General features: G+C 39.6%; 1 protein-coding gene and 1 long non-coding RNA gene across 14 annotated transcripts in view; one reads left to right on the plus strand and one right to left on the minus strand.

Annotated features, from left to right (window-relative positions):
* Nucleotides 1-21,566, plus strand: part of RGS6 (regulator of G protein signaling 6) — a 579,647-nt gene that overhangs the window by 314,122 nt on the left and 243,959 nt on the right. The window lies entirely within an intron of this gene.
* Nucleotides 5,936-17,240, minus strand: LOC111097095. Its single transcript, XR_005363502.1, has 3 exons — nucleotides 15,906-17,240; nucleotides 7,597-7,700; nucleotides 5,936-6,211 (listed from the first exon to the last, which is right to left on the minus strand). It is a non-coding gene; the product is annotated as an uncharacterized LOC111097095 (long non-coding RNA).

The raw sequence follows: 21,566 nt of genomic DNA on the forward strand, positions 1-21,566 counted from the left end.
ATTGTTTAATTTTTGAAAGCTTTAAATCCTTCCCTATCCCTTGATCCAACTTTCTTGATGATGTTTGCTAACTGGGAGCCTAGGTAGTCATGGTACATATTGGCTCTTTTACCTACAGTTTGGTTTTGGTTTTTGGTTTTTACTCTTGTATCAAGAAAAAAGTCAGGTGCTCAACCACTGAGCCACCCAGTTGTCCCCCTCTAGACACCTTTTGAAGCACATATATCAAACATAATTTAGATCACAGTTTTATGACTTTATCTTACCCCCCTTTTATTTAACTGTTCTTTGTTACCAGGCATTTAAATTGTTTATAATTTTTGGGATTATGAAAATAAACATATATTGAGCAGCCCTTTAAATAGATATTTGAGAGCATCTCCAGTTATCTCCTTAGAAGCCTAGAAAAGAGATTTTTCCTGAAGACATGAACATTAATGATACATATTTTTTATTTATTTTAAAGATTTTATTTATTTGACAGAGAGTGAGTGAGTGAGAGAGAGGGGCAGGAGGAGGGGGAGAAGCAGACTCCTCACTGAGCAGGAAGCCCTACACGGGGCTCTATCCAGGGACTCCAGGATCATGACCTGAGCTGAAGGCAGATGCTTAACTGACCGAGCCACCCAGGTGCCCCTAATGATAAATATTTAAAAATTGCTTTCCAAGGAACTATACTAATTTCAAATCCACTAGAAGCATTTCAGAGTGCCTGGCCCACTGTAGCCATACCACTTACTGTATCTAATAAGCTAATAATATCCACTTGCTAATTTAGTAATTTTTGAATTTAGAAACTTGATGAAGGATATATGCTAGAATATCAAGTAATGACCTTTTCTTTTCAAGGCTTCATTTTGCTTTTGTTGGGGAAAAAAATATCTTTTCTTTTTTCAAATTGGATCCAATGGTTGGCATCCTGCAAATTAACAGTAACAACAATTGACAGGAGAAAATACAAAGTTTTTTTTTTCCATAAGCATGTGAGAACTGCTCAGTAATTAGTTACTTTAGCCAGAGGTCAAGTTTTATATATCAATTTAACAAAGGACAGGGAGGTGGGAGTGGTGGGTGTTAGGTATTCAGTGGGAAAATATGGGAAATTCTATTGGTGTTTTGATGTTAATGGCAGTGAACAGTCAGTATCCCTGAGATACTGAATTTTGCAGCAAACTTTGAGGGAGCTCAATGGCAGTTGTGTGTTTGGGAGACTCTGCTTTAGTCAGATAAAGGAAGTTCAGATAAGATTTCTTTCTGTATCTTCTGTAGCTCAAAAGTTTTCATGTCAAAATAATCTTTATACCAACAATGGGATTCTGAGTCCCTATGCTCCATTTTAAAAAATATCATAAGTAAGTGTGCTGAATGATAAATATATTTTCTATCATGAATTATGCTGAGGGTTAGTAGTAATGGTGTTTTCTGTCATTTATAACTGGATCTCATGCCAGTGAGGGGTGATATAGGAGAATAAAAGAAGAGAAGAAAGAAGTTCCAAGTATAATTTTTATCACAGATATGAAGATATTTGCTTGGAACTAACAATTAGTTCTAGAAGAAAATTAGGCAGAAATTGACCCTAGTGTGTTGGGGGAGGGGAGAGACAGTAGTTGTGTCTTTCAAAGAATTTTTAACATACCTTTCAATATAGTATTACCTGGAGTTCATTTATTTTAGATTATAGTCATGGGATATGTTTAAGACTTCTGAGCTATACTCTTTGGGATAGTCACAAATATCAGAGACGGAAAATTAGATTAATTTCTCCTTGTGTTGATATTCCCCTAGGAAACAGTTTGTTCTGCAGATATTATTCAAACAAATCTCAGTTCCTTGAATCTTGACTTTTGCAGCCACCCCTGATTTAAATATCCCCTAGCAGCTTTGTGGATAATGCAGTGTGAGAGACATAATTGAAAGGCATGACAAGTAACAAAATGGATTATATACCTCAAAACAAAGGCTCATTATACACGACAATGCGATTCATTTTGGGCTCTCCATTGCATACTTGTCATATATATTCATTGCCTTCCAATTCTTCCCAGATCCTTTGGCACATCCTACAGGCATAAATCACGAGTTGGAAAACGTTTCCATTTTAACCAGATAGGCCCCTTCCCCCTTCATTTAGATTTAATATGAAAGTTAAATATGTTGTTTGCAGTGAACCACCTTGCTTCCTTTTATTTTGTTTAGGGAGGGGGCATTTAAACATTTCCTCTAGGAAATGTACATTTTTTTCTCTATCTTCATAACCCTGGCATCTGGTGTGACTGATTCAGCTCTTCAGTCTGGGACAAAGCGACTTTTAAGTTTCTAGAGCTATGAGGAAGCTATAAAGGGAATGCAATTCACTCTGTTAGAGAAATAACAGCCTGGGAGCTCAGGGACCAGAAATGTTGCTCTCCAAAGGTTTGTTAGAGCTTTACTTTGAATTTTATTCCTCAATATTTTTGTTGGCCTGAATCAGTGACTCTAATTATATATAGAAGATAGAAATAGCAGATATATTTAGCAAGTTGGAAAAATTCCTGCAGTCTACCCTAGGAGCAGCTAAACATATGGAACCAACCTGAGACTCTGAAGACCCAGTATATTCCCTAGGAGTTATTGATGACTTAATAGCCATAGCCCAAGGAACACAGCAGAGCTAGAACACCGAGAAGGGAAGGTCATCAATAAGACCTCCAGGAGAATCCTCAGTCCCCCCTCCATGCTTTTATTTCTTATTTGTCTAATTTTTTTTTAATTTTGGAAATTTTCTGTTTCAAACTTTCATTACTTTCCTCAAGTGTCAATTCTACCTACCTCTCTCTAAGCAAACAACCCACACTTACTACTTCACCAAGAAAACTGCCACCAGGGGAATAATAGTTCCCACTGTTTTGTGATCCTATTTATTCCTTAGCCTGTGCTTCTACCTTTCCCTTTCTCTCAAGAAGGGGATGGTTGTACATGATCTCATTGTGTCATTCCTTGGACCTCCACTGGGAAGTTGCTCCAAGAACAGTCAAACTCCCTCCACCAGCCACTGGTTCCTTTCCTTACACCAAGAAGCCAGTTAGAGTTGCATAGTAACTGAAGGGAAAAAATGATGTCTCACCTGGGCCCGTGGGTGCCAGAGCACCCAGCTCTGAGGTCCCAAATATACCAGGCTTGGCCACTCACCTTTGACAAGATCCAAAGGCAGAGAGATGAGTGGTGGTGAAACAAGAAAGGGATTTATTTCAGTGAGACCAACACCAGGAAGTCAGTGGACTAGTGTCCCAAAGATGGTCTCCAAAGTGCTGAAAATACTTCCAAGTTTATGTAAGGAAAATGTGGGGCAACAGGTGATGGGTATGTGCAGATGAGCAGTAAAGGTCAGGTCAATCATTGTCTTGGGGTCAGTTATACAGGGTCTTGCTGGTGTCAGGGTAGTCCTTATTGCTTGAGGGAATAGTTTTGATTCCCATCATAGGATCCTTTGCCCACCAGATCTTTTGCCTGAGTTAAAAAGGTAAGCTGGAAAGAACTTAAGCAGTATGAAAGTACAGACTGAGGTCAGAATGTAGGTAGATGAAGTCCTCTATCAGATGGAGGGAGAGCTTGTGTGGGGCCTAAAGCAAGGTTCCCCCCACCCTGAATCCCACACAGATATACCCCCCGCCATGTCTAGAGTGAACCAAGGTGAGGCCATGAGTGCCATCCACCCCAGGTGCAGGTAATAGGGGATGTGTCATCTGTGGAAAAAAATGCTAACACAATAATAAAATAAACTAAGAGTTGATCTGCTTTTTATTATTACTAGGTTCTAGCAATTGTAAATTGTCAGCGAAACAATATTCCTCCCCAGAAAATTCTTTTGTTGGTTTAAGTTCTAAACAATTGGTACAATGATTGTTTAGTCTTAGTAATAATAATAAAGTATCACTGTGTTAACTAACTGGAATTTAAATAAAAAGTTAAAAGAAAAATAAAAAAAATAATAAAGTAGCATCTTAATGACTTACTAAGTACATACAGTTCTATTTTATGCTACTCGGAAGTTAATTTGGAGAACTCTCAGATATACATTTTGACTTCTACACACATGGACTCAGTTACACACAATAAAAAATGTGATGGTTAATTTTATGAGTCAACTTGACTGGACACAGGGTGCCCAGTTTAAACATTATTTCTTTTAAAAAAAATAAAATATTATTTCTGGGTATGTCTCTATGTTCCAGGTGAGATTAGCATTTGAACAAATAGACTCAATAAAGGAGTTTGCCTTTCCAAAATGTGGGTAGGCATCATCTGATCTGTTGATGGCCTGAGTAGAAAAACAGAGGAAGAAGGAATTCACTCTTTTTTTCTGCCTTGCTGTCCTCGCTGGGACATCTCATCTTATCTCCTGCCCTCAGACTGGCATTTATATCTGGCTTTCCTATTTATCAGGCCTTCAGACTTGGACTGAATTACACCTCTGGTTTGCTGGGCCCCCAGCTTAGAGAGGGCAGATCATGGGACTTCTTACCCTCTGTAATTCCTCTTTATCTATCTATCTATCTATCTATCTATCTATCTATCTATCTATCATCCATGCATGCATGCATCCATCCATCATCTATCATGTCTCCAATTGACTCTTTCTGTGGAGAACCCTGACTAATATAATTAATAAGAGCTGGAATTATTTGAGGTTGCTTTCAGCACAGTCTGTATCTCTAAGCCCTGTGATATAGTCCTGTGTTTAAAAGTAGATTCAAAATAAACAATGATGGCGTAAGAATTTTAAGGATAAAAAAACAAGGCTTGCCTGACTGCATAAGTCTTTCTCTGAACCTTATAAAGTTTACCCCTTTAGAGGTGCTTCTTTTATATGCCTTTAAAAATACTTTATTATAATTAAAAATTATTAATCCATTACTTTTTCCCTCTTTTTTGTATTATAGCAATTAATTACTGGCCTAATTATATATGCACAAAATTTAATAGAAGACAATTCTTATATTTTAATTTCTTTTCTGGCCTTTATTATTGTTTGCTTTTTTTAAGATCATTTCTTTTTTTTTTTTATAAATTTTATTTTTTTTAATTTTTTTTTAAATTTATTTATGATAGTCACAGAGAGAGAGAGAGAGGCAGAGACATAGGCAGAGGGTTCGAAGCAGGCTCCATGCACCGGGAGCCCGACGTGGGATTCGATCCCGGGTCTCCAGGATCGCGCCCTGGGCCAAAGGCAGGCGCCAAACCGCTGCGCCACCCAGGGATCCCTTAAGATCATTTCTGAAGACAATTTTGTTGTATAGAGGAGGGAGGTCTTTAATGATCCACTCTAGGTACAGCTCCACTCCTATCCCCACTGCTCCATGCTGTCCCCACTCTTTCCTTCCTCATTCCCATGCCTCTATAAACACCTAGAAGTACTTCACTTTTGTGAATACTTGTCCTGATTAGTCTACCTCCTTTCTTTGAATTCCTCTAACATGTCATGGTATCCCACAAGACGTAGCATGTGGCTGTATGCTTAGATTTCTTTCTAATATATTCTTTTCTCAAATAGAATGTGAGCTGCCTGAAAGCCTGGGTTATGCCTCAGGTCTATTCTTTTGTGTTCCCCAAACACACTTACTAGAAGTATCTGATTGATGGAGATATGTGCTCCCTAGCATCAACAAATCCTTCCATAGTAACTCCTCCACCCTTGAGAACATCATTGTAAGAGCTCTTACAATTTTATATGATCATTGTCTGCCATCTTTCCTGAAACTTTGATCTGAGTGACCAAATTTAACTGCTTATCTTCAAGGAAACAGAGCTTGTTTCAGACATTCATTCTAAAGGCACATGCAGTGAGAAAATGGGAATCAATAGTGGGAGTTAATTTCTGACTTTATACCCCCATGTAGGTACTTTTACAGCACTGAAGTGGAACTGATTGGAGAGATGCTAGCAGACTCTAAGCTCAGTCAATGAAAACCAGCTTTATTTGCATCTTCTCTCTTGAGGCAGCAGTCTCAAAGTATGATCCAGGGGTCCCCAGGAGTCCCAGAGACCTTTTCAGAGGTTCCATGAGATCAAATACTTTTCACAACATCACCTGGACATCATTTGCTTCTTTCATTCCCCTCTCACAAGCATATACTGGAGTTTTCTGGATGCCGCCTGACATGTAGTAGTTTAATAGAGTCAGTGTGGAAGCAGAAATGAAAATCTAGTGTGGTCCGTTAAGGCAGATAATCTGTAAAGAGATTTGCAATGAATATAAAACTGTGCCAGTCTTATCACTACATTTTTTGGGGGAAATATTAGTCGTGAAAATATTCTATTTGTTAGCATGTAGTGGGTTTTTTTTTTGTTAACTTTTAAGTATAGCTTTAAGTACATATATTTTTAATTCTTCCAATTAAATCTAGCAAGTAGCACTAAATGTAACCCACAGAAACAAAAGCTCTTTGAGGTCCCTCAGTAAGACTATGAAAACCAAAAATTTTGAATATCTCTGTTTCAGGCCAACTGTACCCATCTATGCCTTTCTGAACTAGTCCATTATTCCACCTTCTACCCATCATGCTGATCAACTCTCTCTTTCTTTCTCTCCTAAGCCAGGTTTTCAGCTCCAACTCAGGAATTTTATCAGATAAAACTTAGCTCCTAATGAAACCTGATGAGGGGCTAACCTGCTGACATGTGTATTTACTCTACAACATGAATAGAATGAAGGATCTATTTGCAGTTGTGTTTTTGATGGCCTTTTGGATTAATGGAGCACAGAGGAGTGGAGTTAATACGTTAAGTCAAGTAAAGGAATAAGCAACTGCCAAAAAATACCAATGTTTCCTTCTGTTTCATCATCCTTATAGCCTCTCCCATAAATTCCCCTTGTGGATATTCTCCTGGAATTCTCCTACCTTGAATTCATAGGGAATTGGACTTTGTAAATTGGGTGATCAAAAAATCCCAAGCAATATGAAAACATTGACAAGATTTTGCAAAGAAAAATAGTCTAACATCCGATGTAACTTTGATAATAAAAGAAACTCCCAGGATCTAAGAAGGTATAGGAAAATATTCTGGCACTCAAAATTAAATTCATTTACTTAATATTAGGGAAGTAATAGTTATTGATATAGGCCGGTGGGTTTTGACCATGGACACACATTAGACTCACCTATTAGCTTGTGAAATGAAGTGTTCATGTCTGGGCCACTGAATCAGAATCTTGTAGGGCTCAGGTACCTCTCCTACATTTTTAAAGTTTTGGTGAGGTGATTCTGATGCATAATGAGGATTAAGAACTGATGGTACAGCCCAATACGTGAGCAAACACCAAACAAAAATCATAATTTTCAAGTGTATGGATTCAATCACTTATTCATTTAGCCTTTATTCAGAGCTAGGACCTGCCCAGAAATTTGAACTACAGTCCTATATAGGACTTTATTTTCTGACTTTATAGGCTAATTGTTAGCCCCAATGGAAAATTTGTTGAAGGTAGAAAGAATTTTTGTTCAATTACTCAATTGTAGTTTACTCCCTGGATAAGCAATGTCATTGAAATGAAGACTCTGAATTAAACTAGAAGCAATGTGTTAGGTTAGTTTTTACACTACAGGATGAATTTACCTGTGTTTCTTTGTCCCAGTGATCCCAACTCATGGGACAGAGATCCCTGGAGGGCTAAGAAAGTATCACAAGGAATGCAAATCAATATAAACATCAAGCATTATCTGTAAACGAAACATATAATAGGATTCACTCATATATCAGACTTTTTTTCAAATGTATGCATGGGCTTAAGTGACAGAAATGATAAAAATTATCAGAAAGCATATGGAACACATGATTCTTTTTATCAATTAATTAAAAAATATTTAATGAGTACAACTATGTACTAAGTCCTGGGTATTGAACAAGATAGCCCCAAGCCACAGACACCCACAGATTAACAGATGATTGTCATCTAATGAGTTGAGTACCAATCCCATTGTATCTATCTGTGGCATAAATTTAGGTGTCTGTAATTCTAGAATATTTGCCTTTAAAGCCAGCATGTCTGCTCTCATCTCCCTGTTAGCCTGTACAAATCTGCTCAAGTGGTAATTAGCCATCCCAGGAGAGAAGTAATGTCATTCACAACTGTCTCAACATTACCTTTAGATATAGTAAGCAATGGTTTGTGATTGATGACTATGATGGTTTTAGCCAAATTCATTTTCTTAGTCTGTAGTTACTCAAAGTAGAGCAATAGTCATGTGGGGTGGGGATAGGGGGCACACGGTTGATCCTCAAAATGCATTGACATGAAATGGTTGAAAACACTGATGCCTTCTGATCACCTCCTTTTACAGAGGAGGACTCTGAGGTTCAGAGAAAGACAATGGCTTGTTCTAGATAAACAGCTTATTAACTCTTGGTCCTTGGACTTTTCACTGTACTGAGCTGACTGTAGCATACCAGGGTAACTTCTTACTGTCTTTGCCAGCCATTGCTGCTTTCTCCCCAAACTCTAACATGTAGGGATGGTCAATTATGTTATTACTCCTAATTACTGTTGCTTGTTTGTAAGAGTATTATATATCCCTGTAAGTAGTCAGGTAACTGACAGTGCCTCCTTGTGGTGAAGAGTACACTTCTCCATCTAGTGATTGATGTCAGGCTGGGCCGTGTGACTTTCTTTGGCCAATAAAATGTGAACCAAACTGATATAACTATACACATCCATGCTTAAGCTTTAAGAACCATCATGGGATTAAGCCATGCTGTGCCATGCTAAGTCACCTCTGCCATGAAGATGGCATATTGTAACAGGGAATTCTCTACTAGCTTTTGAGGAAGACCCAAATCAGAGCTACAGCCTGCCTATAACTGATATGTAATGTGAATGACAGATAAATTTTTGTTTTGGTAAACCTCCGTGATTGCGAGGTTGTTACTTCAGTGTAACCTAGTGAAAGGTAATTACTACAATAGGCCAAAGATCCACAATTTTGTTCTTAAAGGATCAAATAGTAACTATTTTAGGCTGTAGACCACATACAGTTTCTGTCATAGCTACTTAACTCTATGGAAAAGTAGCCATAGACATATGAAAACAAGTTGATGTGGCTGTGTTCTAATAAGACTTTATTTACAAACATAGAAGGCTATAGTTTCCCTACCTCCTTGAAGTTGGATATGGCCAGTGAAATTGGATATGACACTTGCTTTGGCTAGTAGAATGTAAGCCATTTTAAGAATTAGTGCAAGTGGTAGCTTCTCTGTCAGCCTGAATCTTGAGAAAGAATATCAGAAAGCTGAGTGCTAGCCGACCCATGTAGCAGGACTAAGAAACAAACCTTAGTGATTTAAACCAGTAAGATCTGTGGAGTGTTTGTTACCACAGCATAACTTGGCCTATATTTATAGATAGAGGTCTCTCTGTTTTAGAGAACCTCTGCTTACTACCATCCCAGTGGTGGCATTCTACATTACTGGCTTCTTTATCGCATTTGGGTTGTTGATCATAATGACAGAATTTACTTAGATGATGTTTTGATTGTGGTAACAGTGTGTGGGGAGGATTGTTCTATTGAACCAACACAACCACAAATATTTTACAAATAGTTCGATTACCCTATGAGTTCTTGAATTTTTTTAAAGTATGAATCCATCTGAAATAATTTTTAAGTTAAATTTGTGGTAGATAAAATCTTTTAGTGGATTGATTCACAAGGCTGGTCTTTGGAAAAGCACGGAGGCCATCATATGAGCTGTATTTTCTGTGGTGTGTAAAGGTTAATTATCAAACTTGGTGCTTGGAGACAAAAACATGAGTTCATAGAAGTCATCACATTATGTAACCAGAAGCGTCTTTCTTCAACACTGTCAAGTCTAGGCCAATGTGTGATGGCCTGCTCAGACCTGTGGCTTCCTTTGCGTTATGCCTTCCCTTGTAGAGCTGTGTCTGCTTCTTGGCAGTGAATAGATGAGAGCTGTCCTTTCCACATTCCCCCTCAGATCTGGTTAATTGCTTCTCTGTATAATGTGTCAACCAGCAGCCTTATACTGTTATCCAATTTGAGCTTGCCAGAAACACCTTTACACCTACTCCATGAACTCCACTGTTATTTCTGGAAAACCCGATTCACAAGGGGCTCTTTGCCTCCCTTCGTTATGCCCAAGGGAGAGCAAATCAGAGAGAAGCAACAATCTCTCTGTGTCTCAAGCTACAAGTCCTGGGTGGAAGAACGGAATGAAAGATAGAATCCCTTTGTTGCCCAGAGAATACTTAGTCCCTGTGCAGCAATCACTCACAGCGGGTGTGGGCTTGTGGGCACCATGACAGTGGCTCATGCTTTTCAGATGTTCTCTATAGCGTCACCTACAATTAGTCTTAGAGTTTTTGTTTTTAGTGAAAGGTAATAGATTAGTGTTTTAATCATGTTACCTTGGGTGAGGTATGGTGAGGCCAGATCCAGATCAAGAGAGAGAAACTGGGGAGTTACAATTTTGTTACAGCTCCCTGGGGGGAGAACACAGGGCCACTCAGTGGAGGCTCCAGGTCGATCGCCAGAGTGGGGTGGGGAACAGTGGACAAGCCTGCTTATTGTGGGTAAGGAAAGGATAAAGCAGAGCAAATGGGTTTAGGATTCGATAATTTAAATAATTTCACAGACTCTGTGGCAAAGGGGCTAATTAATCCTGGCTGTCTGGTACCTGGCCCAAGGTGATTAGGGTGGGTGCACAATGACCCACAGTGTGAGAGCCCCATAAAAGAGGTGACTGGGGATGTGGACTTAATTAGCCACTCAAGAAGGGGAACTGACTGGCCTCAAGACAGCACATAGAAAAACAATAATACAAGAGACACCATGTGTCTCTACTAGGGCAAAGGCCCTAGTACCTGCCACAGTTCTTCCATAAGCTGTGTTTTGTTATGTCTAGTTAGAGTGTCATTAGTGGTTATTTGACTGAAGTCTGTGTTTGTTTAGATAAAAGTTCTGAATTGAGTTTCCTACTGGCTCCCAGAGATGGACAGAGACACGTGGATACCTCAGGCAGGCGAGGAAGGGGACACTCACATTCTCCAGCTCATAATTTTTGGGGAAGCTTATGAAGAAGCTGATTTTCTGTTAATAAAAATTCCATACTTCTTTCTTTATGTTCAGAATAACTACCACACCCAGTACATATAAAAGAGAATTTTTACTTATTTGTAAAACTTTTATTCCCATTTCACATTTTCTGCCATTCCTTATTAAATAGAATTCATTGCTCACATTTACTAGGGATAGAAATAAGTAATGATTTACAAGGAAAATCCAATTCAAACATCTATATTCTTTCCTGGTTTTTATGTCAGTAAAATGTCTCCCCTTTTTTGTTAGCTTTTCTTTGTGACTTCTTTTGTGATTTTGGAAACATAGAACATCTTCTGACACATGTTAAAAATTCTCAAATTTAAATACTAAACCACTTGTTCCTTGTAAGCAGTATCATACTATGCTTTATTTAGTTTTAGAATTTCATGTGAATATCACTAATAACTACAGGCATCTATCAATTTACTGGTCTTGGGATTTGGGGCAAGATCTGTAACAAAACTCTGTAACACAAATGTGTACCCTGAAATGTGTCATAGAGATGAGTTGACACCGACAAAGAGGAGTACTTTTGAAAAATTTTTCATGTGATGATTCTTTCTACTTCAGTGGGAGTTTTGCCAGTGTTGTTAGAAGTTGCTGTGGAAACCAGAATTATCTGGCACTATATTTTTGATTTGTTTTAGTGATCTTGTAATGCCCCTCATGGATTATCACCCAGGCAATTACTAGATTGACAATATGTCCTGAAAAAGAGTAGTTTTTGAACTATGTTCCGTGTAGCCCTAGGATTCTTCGAAATTACTTAGAGGTTCTGCTAACCATCTGGATCACATTAAAGCAGGCTCCTTAATAAGACAATAGCTGAGGAGCCGTGAGGGTTGGCCACCCTGGAGGAGAGAGTGGAGGGGTCAAGCTGTCTTGACAACAGCTCTGGTCTAGAAAGAGCAGCCCACCCAGGGCCAGCCCACAAGCCTCACTCCCAGTAATCACGTAGCCACAAAATACTGGAGGTGCATGCAGGATTTGGAAAAAAAAGAGATTTGCTGCCTAAAAGGCTTAAAAACCACTGCTCTAGCATTGTTTATGAGGAAAGAAACTGAGATTAAGAACAATACAGAATTTGAACATCTAATGTCTTAAGACCTGGGAACATCCTGTGCTCTTATACAGTTATAATTTAATCAAAATACATTGGAACCACACTATAATTCAATTCTAGCCAAAGAACAGAGTTTTGTACACAGCTGATTCATTTTGGAACACACTCTGGGGATTTGGTTACAGAAAAGTGCAAAGGACTTGTTTGTGTTCCTTCACCCATAAAGCTGCCCCATAGCCTGATTTCAGAGACAGCATTATACCCAGAGCACTCGGTGGACATTTTACTTCGTTTTTACAAGGCTCATTTGAGTTGCACTCTTTATATAATGCATCCACGTATTATATTTAGCCAGATTCTATAGACTGGTTCTCAAACTGGAGTTCCAGATCAGCACGTTAATTTGTAGTTATTAGCACAGTGGATTTTAATGCCTCCCAAAGGGGCATGCTGCATACAATGTACGACTTTAGAGGGCACCATTTGTATCGTGATCATGTTGTGTTCTAGGGAACTGTTCACCTTCACAATGCAATAGCTCTGGGCAAGCCCTTCTCCAACTCCTATAGTATCCAGGGGTGGGTTACATCTGAGTTTGAGACTCCTGCTATGGAACTGTGTTGTTTTGAATAGTCAGTTGAGCATTTGACATGGAGCCAGAACAGATGGGTTGGGTCTTCACATTTCCTGATTCAAGTGTCAATGATCAAGTCAGTTAGCCTCATGCAGGCTCAGTTTACTCAGTTGTCATATGGGATCAGAAATGTCTATTTCACAGAAATAATGTCTATTTCATTGAATGTCTGTTTCAATGTTGTAAAGATCATTTGTAACCTGCTTTGTTCCAAAGAGGATTTAAAATGGACCTATATCTCTACCTCTCTCTCTGTGTCTCTCATGAATAAATAAATAAAATCTTTAAAAAAATGAAATAAAATGGACCTATACATTTGTATGAAATGCAGCAAGATGACATAAGTTAAAAGTAGATGAGAAATAAAAGTGGACAAAAATGGTTAGGGGGTTGTACCTTCTGTCCAGATCTATATGCTTGCTAGGATTGGGCCATAGATTTGCTTCTGTGCTCTCTGGCAGTCAAAGAGAAAGGGGAAGTTTGGTCATTTTCTTTCATACCAGTGTCCACAAGATCAACAACAAACTGGAACTTAGGAAAAATATTCCTCTTCCAAATACCTTAACTGAAGGAGACTACTCTCAAGGGTCTGCATAGAGAAGATCCTCCATTTTGGAACCAACAATATCTGCTACAAAGGGAGGTCACAAACTAGCAGCCTGCAGATATCAGCATTTGTGGGGTTTATGTTTTGTTTCAACTTGATGTTTAAAAATTTTGATTTAGTATCAATTTGATTCAATACAATATCAGTAGATTTCACAACACCTGAAATTTTAAATTTTCTTTAAAAAAAAAATCAGTTAACATCTGAACTGCACACCAAAGTTAGTTGGCCCTGAATAGCAGCTATTTCTTTTAATAAAGATATTTATTTATTTATTTATTTATTTATTTATTTATTTATTTATTTATTTATAGAGCAGTGGGTGGGGCAGAGGGAGAGAGAGAATCTCAAGCTGACTCCATGCTCAGCATGGAGCCCAATGTGGAGCTTGATCTCATGACTGTGAGATGACCTGAGCTAAAATCGAGTTGGACGCTCAACCAACCGAGCCACCCAGGTGCCCCTAGAAGCTACTCTTTTTATGTAACATAAGATTTCAAGTTTGTCACAGTCCCCACTCTTCTCTACTATTACTTTCTACTTTATATTACCTGCTTGGTAACTTAGGCATCTGAGTAAGTGACTCCTATATTAAAACATCCTTATTATAGGCCCAACATTATGTTTTATCCCTGAGAGGACTAATTGAGAGAAGATATTGGGAAATGCCAGCATAGCATACAACATTATACAACAGCAGAAGTGTACAATATTTTCATTGTTAGTCTTCTGAAATCAGGTCATTGAAGGTTAAAGAAAAACACTTAATGAACAAGAATTTGAAATAGCTAATTAAAACTGCTTCAACAAAGTCATAAATCCCCCAAAGTACTTTGCTTCTAGCAAGGAGCTTTCCCAGAGCATCTGTTCCATTTGTTTTCAATCAAATAAAAGTTTAAGAATATTTAATTTAAATATTTGCATAGCTGTATATTTTAATCAGAAAACAGTATTATAGCAAAGGCATGTTTTATGTAGGCCTTTACATGTATAAAGTATGATTATTGTGCTCTATTATATGGTTATAGTGGTCATCACTATTAGAGCAGAATCCCTGTAAACTTGGTGTTTTAGTCAAGGTGAACTTCTGGCTCATTGACTTTGGTAAGATGTTTTCAGCACTGAGTTGCTAATTTTCCAGCAACATAATTTGAAGTGAGGATGCTGAATGGGACATTTTTAATTATCAGAATGAATTAATACTCCAAAGTTGAAAATGAGTGATAATTATCTAATGTTCTAAAATGGAGTGCTAGACATGGCTATGGAGTGTTTAATAAAGATGTCAAAACCAGTCTAGTGACTACCAGTCCTATCCCAGCTCTAGCCTACATTACAGATGACTAGTGACTCATAAGGAGATTGGAGACAGTGGTTTCCATAAGGAGCCCTGGGCTTCATAAAGAGGGCTGGGACATTTCCCTCCCAATGCCATGGAGCAAGAAGTGGAGTGCTAAGGGGAGTTTCTCTCATATGGAGACTGGAACAAGAACTCCACTCCCCAGGGGGCTGCCTGCTGAGCTGCCTCCAGCCAGTCAGAGTAGAGCACAGTGAAGACATGGGGGTTTGTAAATATAGAGGCAGGTGTCAGTAGCGGCAAGCTCAGCTTCTGCCCTTTGATGCAGAAAAATGTGTATGTTCTCCTTGAGTCAAGCAACACTGGAAAGGTAGAGAGTTTGAGCAGTTATTGCTATCTTTGCCTGGGAGATAGAACTTTTGGGGTAAGTTGACCCAGGCAGTGGACCCAGACTGTGATGTGCATGCTGAAGTAGGAGATTTTGTGTGTGTGTATGTGTGCATGCACATGAGTGTGTGTGTGCTTGTGCATGAAGTGGAGTGGGAAGGTAGGTCATAAAAGACCAGTCAAATGGTTGTTCAGCCACAATAGGGAACTAGCCCTGGGCAGTTCCATGGGGCCCTGAAGAACCTACAAATGAAAGCTTCCCAGGAAAGTTCCAACATGTGACCACTTGCTTCACACAGCTGAGTTTGATAGTCAAGAGAGAATTGCCAACAGCACAAACTGATGATGTAAAAAGATAGTCAGCCTCCATTCCATTGATGTCTCTCTCCTTGTGCTGACCCTAGAGGAGCTACAAGCAGCCAGGTGATGGGGGGAGCAGTGAGCAAAAGGAAAGGCCACTGCAGGTCACAGAAGATGGGCAGGAGGAGAGAAACTTTGAATTGGCTGAAATTGAAGTTTTGATATGATATCACTAGACCTTTAATAAATGAATGCACCTCAGTTTCTACAAATGAGACTGTTCTTACAAGTGAAAGTGATTGGAAATCTATGAGGTCTTTCTGAGATGCTGTCCAGCCATAGGGAAGCGAGGTACGACAAAATATGCCACAGATCATGATGAGAGCAAAATGAAACCATATTCTTAAATCCCTACCGTCAATAACCAGTTACCAACCCCAGAGAACACTAATGATAACACTCTATAGAAAAATTGATAAGATTCTAATATGAATCTTTCCAAACAAGGGAGCCTCTTCTCTTACCATCTTAAGTATGTTATAACAAATTTTTTCGGGGGGAGGGTGGTTCTTGTCTACAACTGAAGTCTTCTAGCCAAAAAATCAAAATCATCCTCTTGTAAGCTTTACTTGAAATATTTTCTCTTACAATTGAATTAGAGCAAATTGTCTTCATTAGTTAGTGTCAAAGGTGAATTTATTCTAGAGAGTTTTTTGAGTCATGATACATAATAAATTTAAAACAATATTGTGATTTTGATCTTCAGTCATGGTGATTTCGAATGAGGTTATTAAATTACTGTAACTTTTGAAGAAAATATGAAAAAAATTAGCCTAAAGCATCTTGGATTTCTTCCTTTATTATGTTAGAGTCACTAGTGTCTTCTAGCATTTCCAGATTTGGAAGGCAGGCTCTAGTTTCCTCATCATGGCTTTTCTTTTGAGGGCTGTTGGTGGTGAAGAAAGCAGGACTGGGGTGACCCTCACAATGGGACAAACTGTTGGTTGCCTCCTTCAGAAACTTCACAGGGAATGAGTAGTAGGGAGCCTGCTTGAGCAGCCATAACAAAATACCACTGACCAGATGACCCAAACAACAGACATTTGTTTTTTCACAGTTCTGCAGGCTGGAAGTCCAAGATCAAGGTGCCAAGGTGCCAGAGTTGGTGTTTGGTGAGGTATCCCTTCGTGGCTTGTTTATGGCCACCTTCTTATTGTGTCCTCACATGGCCTCTTGTCTGTGCAAGGAGAGAGAGAGTGAGAGTGCAGGAGAGCCCTGGTCTCTCTTCCTCTAAGAACACCAGTACTACTGGATCAGGACTCCACCCTGTGACCTTCATTACCTCCCTAAAGGACCTGTCACCAAATACAGTCACATTGAGGATTAGGACTTCAACATATGAATTTGAGGGAAGACATAATTCAGTCCCTAACAGGGAGGAAGGAAGAAATTCTTTTAAAGTTTCTTAAAGTTGACATGTCTGAAAAGAATATATTTAATCTCCAAATTTGGAAGACTTTTCAAGCCAATTGCTTGTGGAATTTTCTTCACAAGTGACTGAAACCCAGCTCAAATAAGCTGAAGCAAAACTGGATATTTTTTGGCTCACATAGCAGATGGCAGAGGGTCAAATATGTTAGCCACAGCTGGATCCAGGGATTCACATCATCAGGTCTCCATTCCCCTCTCCCCAACCCTGTTTTCCATGGTGTTGGCTTCCTCTTCAGGTGGGTCTTCTCTCTTGGTGGCACTGATGACTTGGGGCTCTAGGCTGACCTGATCCTTAGCATGTACAACTCTAACAGGAGAGCACTCTCTCCCAAGGGTCAACTCTGATTGCCCCTGCATGGGGTGGAGATACTTGCCGGCAGCCTGGACCTCTGCAGTTATGAGCTGGCCGATCCAACAGGTGGGAGAGGACCAGCTCTCAGAGAAGATTCTGGGCAGATTAAACTGTAAGATATGCCACAATCTTAGTTCTAAGTTCTTCCTTCTAAGTTCCTGACATAAAACCATTTGTTTGTACCTTGTACCTTGTACCTTGTAACTTGTATAATTCTATAAAAGTTAAGAGAAGGTTCAAGTTCACCTTTATCATACTCTAAGACATTCGATTTTAGGATCATTAGAATCTTTTGGAAAGCCAGCTGGTATCATGTTGACCTTTGCAGGTGTCTCTGCAGACCCTTCAGACTGCCTCGCCTTGTCACCATTGGCAGATTTGGTTATGGCTTCTTTGCTGCCTGCAGGCTGTCTAGAGATATGGCCTTCATCTCTGGCCTGCTCCTTAACCTTTCCTGTCTCTGCTCCCTTCTGCACCCTCAGTAAGCCCCTCTCATGTGGGTTCAGGTGTCTGAAGCCTTGTCCAAAATTCTTGGGCTGAGATATATTTCTAATTTTAGAAAGGTCACACTGTACATATACTGTATATTGGCATTCCTAGCAGGGTCTGGGGCAGCAGCCGGAGATCCAGCTCATTAACACATCTGCAGGGCAATATGTGAATATTAACACTAGGTGGAAATAAAGGAAGTCTATAGTAGCTTCACATAAATCAGTTCGGGTCAGGTGTGACCCTCAAACAAGTTAGGAGAGATTTGTTTTCAAGGCTCATTGTATGTCAGATTTGTAAACAAAGAATCCCAGGACCTCTATTTGCTTGTGTATGGTAGGTGTCCATGAATGGTTTGTTGGAATCTCACTCACTCTGACTGGTGTCTATGAAATTTAAAACTTAAGGAACATTTTAACGTAAAGCACTTACAACAGCATTTTCCAGTGCTTCAAATATGTAAGTGTATCCATGTGGGTAGATAACTATAAGGAGGAATAGACTTCACGCCAGTGTCTTCACTTTGAGATGAGAGCTTTCTGGTGGGCAAAGAGTTAGAAAGCCACCAAACCTGAAATTAAAAGTTTTTATTTATTCATTTCTTTAAGGTTCAGCCTACTATCCAGGGGAGAGGAAAGCACTCTCACCAAAAATGTTATTACCAAGTGAAATGAGGTCAACATGAAATGAGGTCCTAACCCTCTTTTTCAGGCCTTCTGGGGTTTTCACAAAAAGATTTTCCAAATCTTTTGTCTCTGAGCACAGAAATTAGAGAGCACTCTTACCAGGAGTGAAAGCAATTCAAGCATCCAAAAATAAATTAGTTTACCACTTGGAACTATGAAGTTCAAGAGAATTTTCAAGTTTACAACATTTGGTCTCTACCAGGGAGATGCAGAGGGCAGAATCAATTCTACTTTTGCTAGTGTTGCTGCCAGCTTATGTCAACCATTTACCATCATGGTATCTCAGTTGTCCCATCTGTCAGCTCAAAGAGTCTTTGATGTATTTCAACATATCATGTTTTTAAGAACTTCTCAACACTACATTCTGGTTCTTGGCAACTGTCATGGATGGATTTGATGCACCTCTCCCTGATGCCTGCCAGGAGGGAGCTGAAGGAAGGGCTTAGAGAATCTTCTCATAAATCCACATAATGATCACATACATGCTGCCATCAATGTGGGAGAATGGAATTAGGGGTAGCTGTCTTACTAGAATTGTGTGAATTCACTTGTCAAATACTCTATGTGAGAACTTTGGGGTTGGCCAAGTGCATGTGAAATGTCCTAATCTGGAAAACATTTTGGGGTGATAAAATTGGTGGTGTTTGAAAAACATGCTTGGTTAGAATGGTGGCACAAGACTTGGCATCCTTGCATAAATGAGGCATCTTCAAAAACCCAGCAAGCCGAGGAACTCTCAGCAGAGCAGCATTTCCAAGCTCACTGATCCTGGGTCTCTATCCTCTATTCTGAGGATAGAGATTCATGGGGAATCTGCCCCCTGGGTCAGCCATAGGCCTGGTGGTTCAAATGGAGCATTGCCAGCTGGGGCTGGTCATGGCATTAGTGGGCAGAGAAGACCTCTTAGGAATTACCTGCCTGTATAGAACCTCCCTTTCCTGTTTAAGCCAGCCTCCAGTTTCTTTCCTTCCAATAGCTTTCCTAAATTAGTTAAGCCCATATTGACCTTTTGTTTATCTAAAGTTTAGTCATATCACTTTGGGGGGGGGGGTTGGAGGAATATATCTCTTCATACTCATGCTTATCTATGCTATGCAAAAAACTACCCCCAAATTGAATGGCTTAAAACAGTTAACATTTTATCATGTCATATCTTACAGTTTTGTGGAGCAGAAATCCTTGCAGAGCCCATCTAGGGGGTTGTTTTGCACCCTGTGGCAGCAATTGAGGTTAATCAGTGGTTTCACTTGGCAAATGGGTGAACTGAAGGATTCTAAACTACACACACATGCCTGGTGCCCTCGTGGAGATGGCTAGAAAGGGGGGCTCAGGTGGCATATCCACTCGAACACCTATACCTACACTTGGTGGTCTCAAGACTATTTGCATGGCAACTGGTTTTCCTAAGAGTGGCCACTTCAAGAAAAAGGACATGGAGGCTACATGTCTCCTAAGCCTCGGCCCAGAGTCACTATCGCCATATTCTAATGGTCAAGCAGTTAGAAAGTCCTCCCAATTTTAAGGGAAGAGAACCTAGAACCCACCTCTTATTGGTGGTATGCAGAGTTGGCTGCCATCTTTAATCTACCACACTTGCCTTCCATGTTATCCAAACTTCTTCAGTGTTGTGCTGCTTTCTCCAAATCAGATTGTCTCATAAGTTTTTGGTATGTAGGGCAGGATTCAAGAAATATTCATTGAAATGAAAAGAGAGGAGAGAAAATTTCTGCCTCTAACCACTTTCTCAAAGCAATGTCAGGGCTTCTTGGAACAATTTGGGAATACTTCTTATAATCTCATAGTTTAGGGCTCAGAACTAACCTGACAGTCATTTCTGGATTTCTTTCCAGGTGTAGCAGGTTGGGGATATGAGGCACTGCTCTTTCTATCCAGGGCTTAACCACATCCAGGCTGAGCCAGAGAGCGGTTCTGTCTGGCTGCATGAAGACTCATTTACTGCCCACCCACTCCGCCACCACCCCCCGCCCCAGTCACAATACTTTATTTATTTTATTTAAATTCAGTTTGCCAACGTATAACACCCAGTGCTCATCCCATCAAGTGCTCTCTTCAGTGCCCGTCACCAGTTACTCCATTCCCCCACCTACCTCCCCTTTTGCAACCCTTTGTTTGTTTCCCAGAGTTAGGAGTCTCTCATGGTTTGTCTCCCTCTCTAATTTTTTCCACTCAGTACTTTAGATCAGGGTCCAGCAAACTGTGGCCCACCGGCCAGATCCAGTATGCTTCCTATTTTTAGGAATAGGAATAGCTCACCCATGAGCTGACTGGGTGATAATATGACAAGGGACAAAGATGCAAACCATGGTGACAAATATATTTTTTGTCATTCCAACTTCCTGGTGCAAATGACGTACTAAAAGTCAGAGAAGAAACTAATTACTTGGACTGGGAAAAAAAACGAAACCCTTCTGTTGTTAGAATATTCCTAACACTTGAATTTCTTCTTTCAGCCCACTTACATTAGTGATTCTTAATATAAGCAAAAAAAAAAAAAAAAAAGTATTTTTATCCCCATAGCCAATTAATTTCTACCCTGAAGGATATGATTATTTCTGTCATTATCTTAGTTCCCAGAGCCACTGATGACTCAATGACATACATATCCACACACTCATATCCACACATACAAACATTTATCAGAAGGATCTGACTTAACTTTCAGGAGTGATAATTTCTCCCTAATTATTTTACAAATGGTTATTAAAGTTTTTGTGTTCTATATACTGAGATTTGCTGGCATTTATGCTTGCCTTGTAGACTGTTGTTCTCCAATCCAGGACATCATAGGAGACGCTCATTTGAAATAGCCCACCCCAGTTTCCGGTGAGCTCACCTTTCTGGAACTCTTATCAGTCCCGAGGGAGGCCCTCTCTTGTTAACATAAGAATGACAAGCCGGTACCTGAAAGTGAGTTTTTTTCCCCCAAAGATGTGGTATTGGGAGTTTTCTGTGTTTCTCTTTCCCTCTTATATGCTTTGTTTTCCTTTTAAATTCCATGGCGATTTTTTAACAACCTCCCTGCCGGTTTGATAGGCAATGAACTTTCTCTCATGGTGGTTTCCACCTGAGGGAACAGAGATAGCATTCCCCACGATATTGTTCTTTCTTCCTCCCACTCTCCATTACAGATTAAGGAGGATGGGGGG

The sequence above is a fragment of the Canis lupus genome, chromosome 8 (genome assembly GCF_011100685.1).
Source record: "Canis lupus familiaris isolate Mischka breed German Shepherd chromosome 8, alternate assembly UU_Cfam_GSD_1.0, whole genome shotgun sequence".
Classification (NCBI taxonomy): domain Eukaryota; kingdom Metazoa; phylum Chordata; class Mammalia; order Carnivora; family Canidae; genus Canis; species Canis lupus.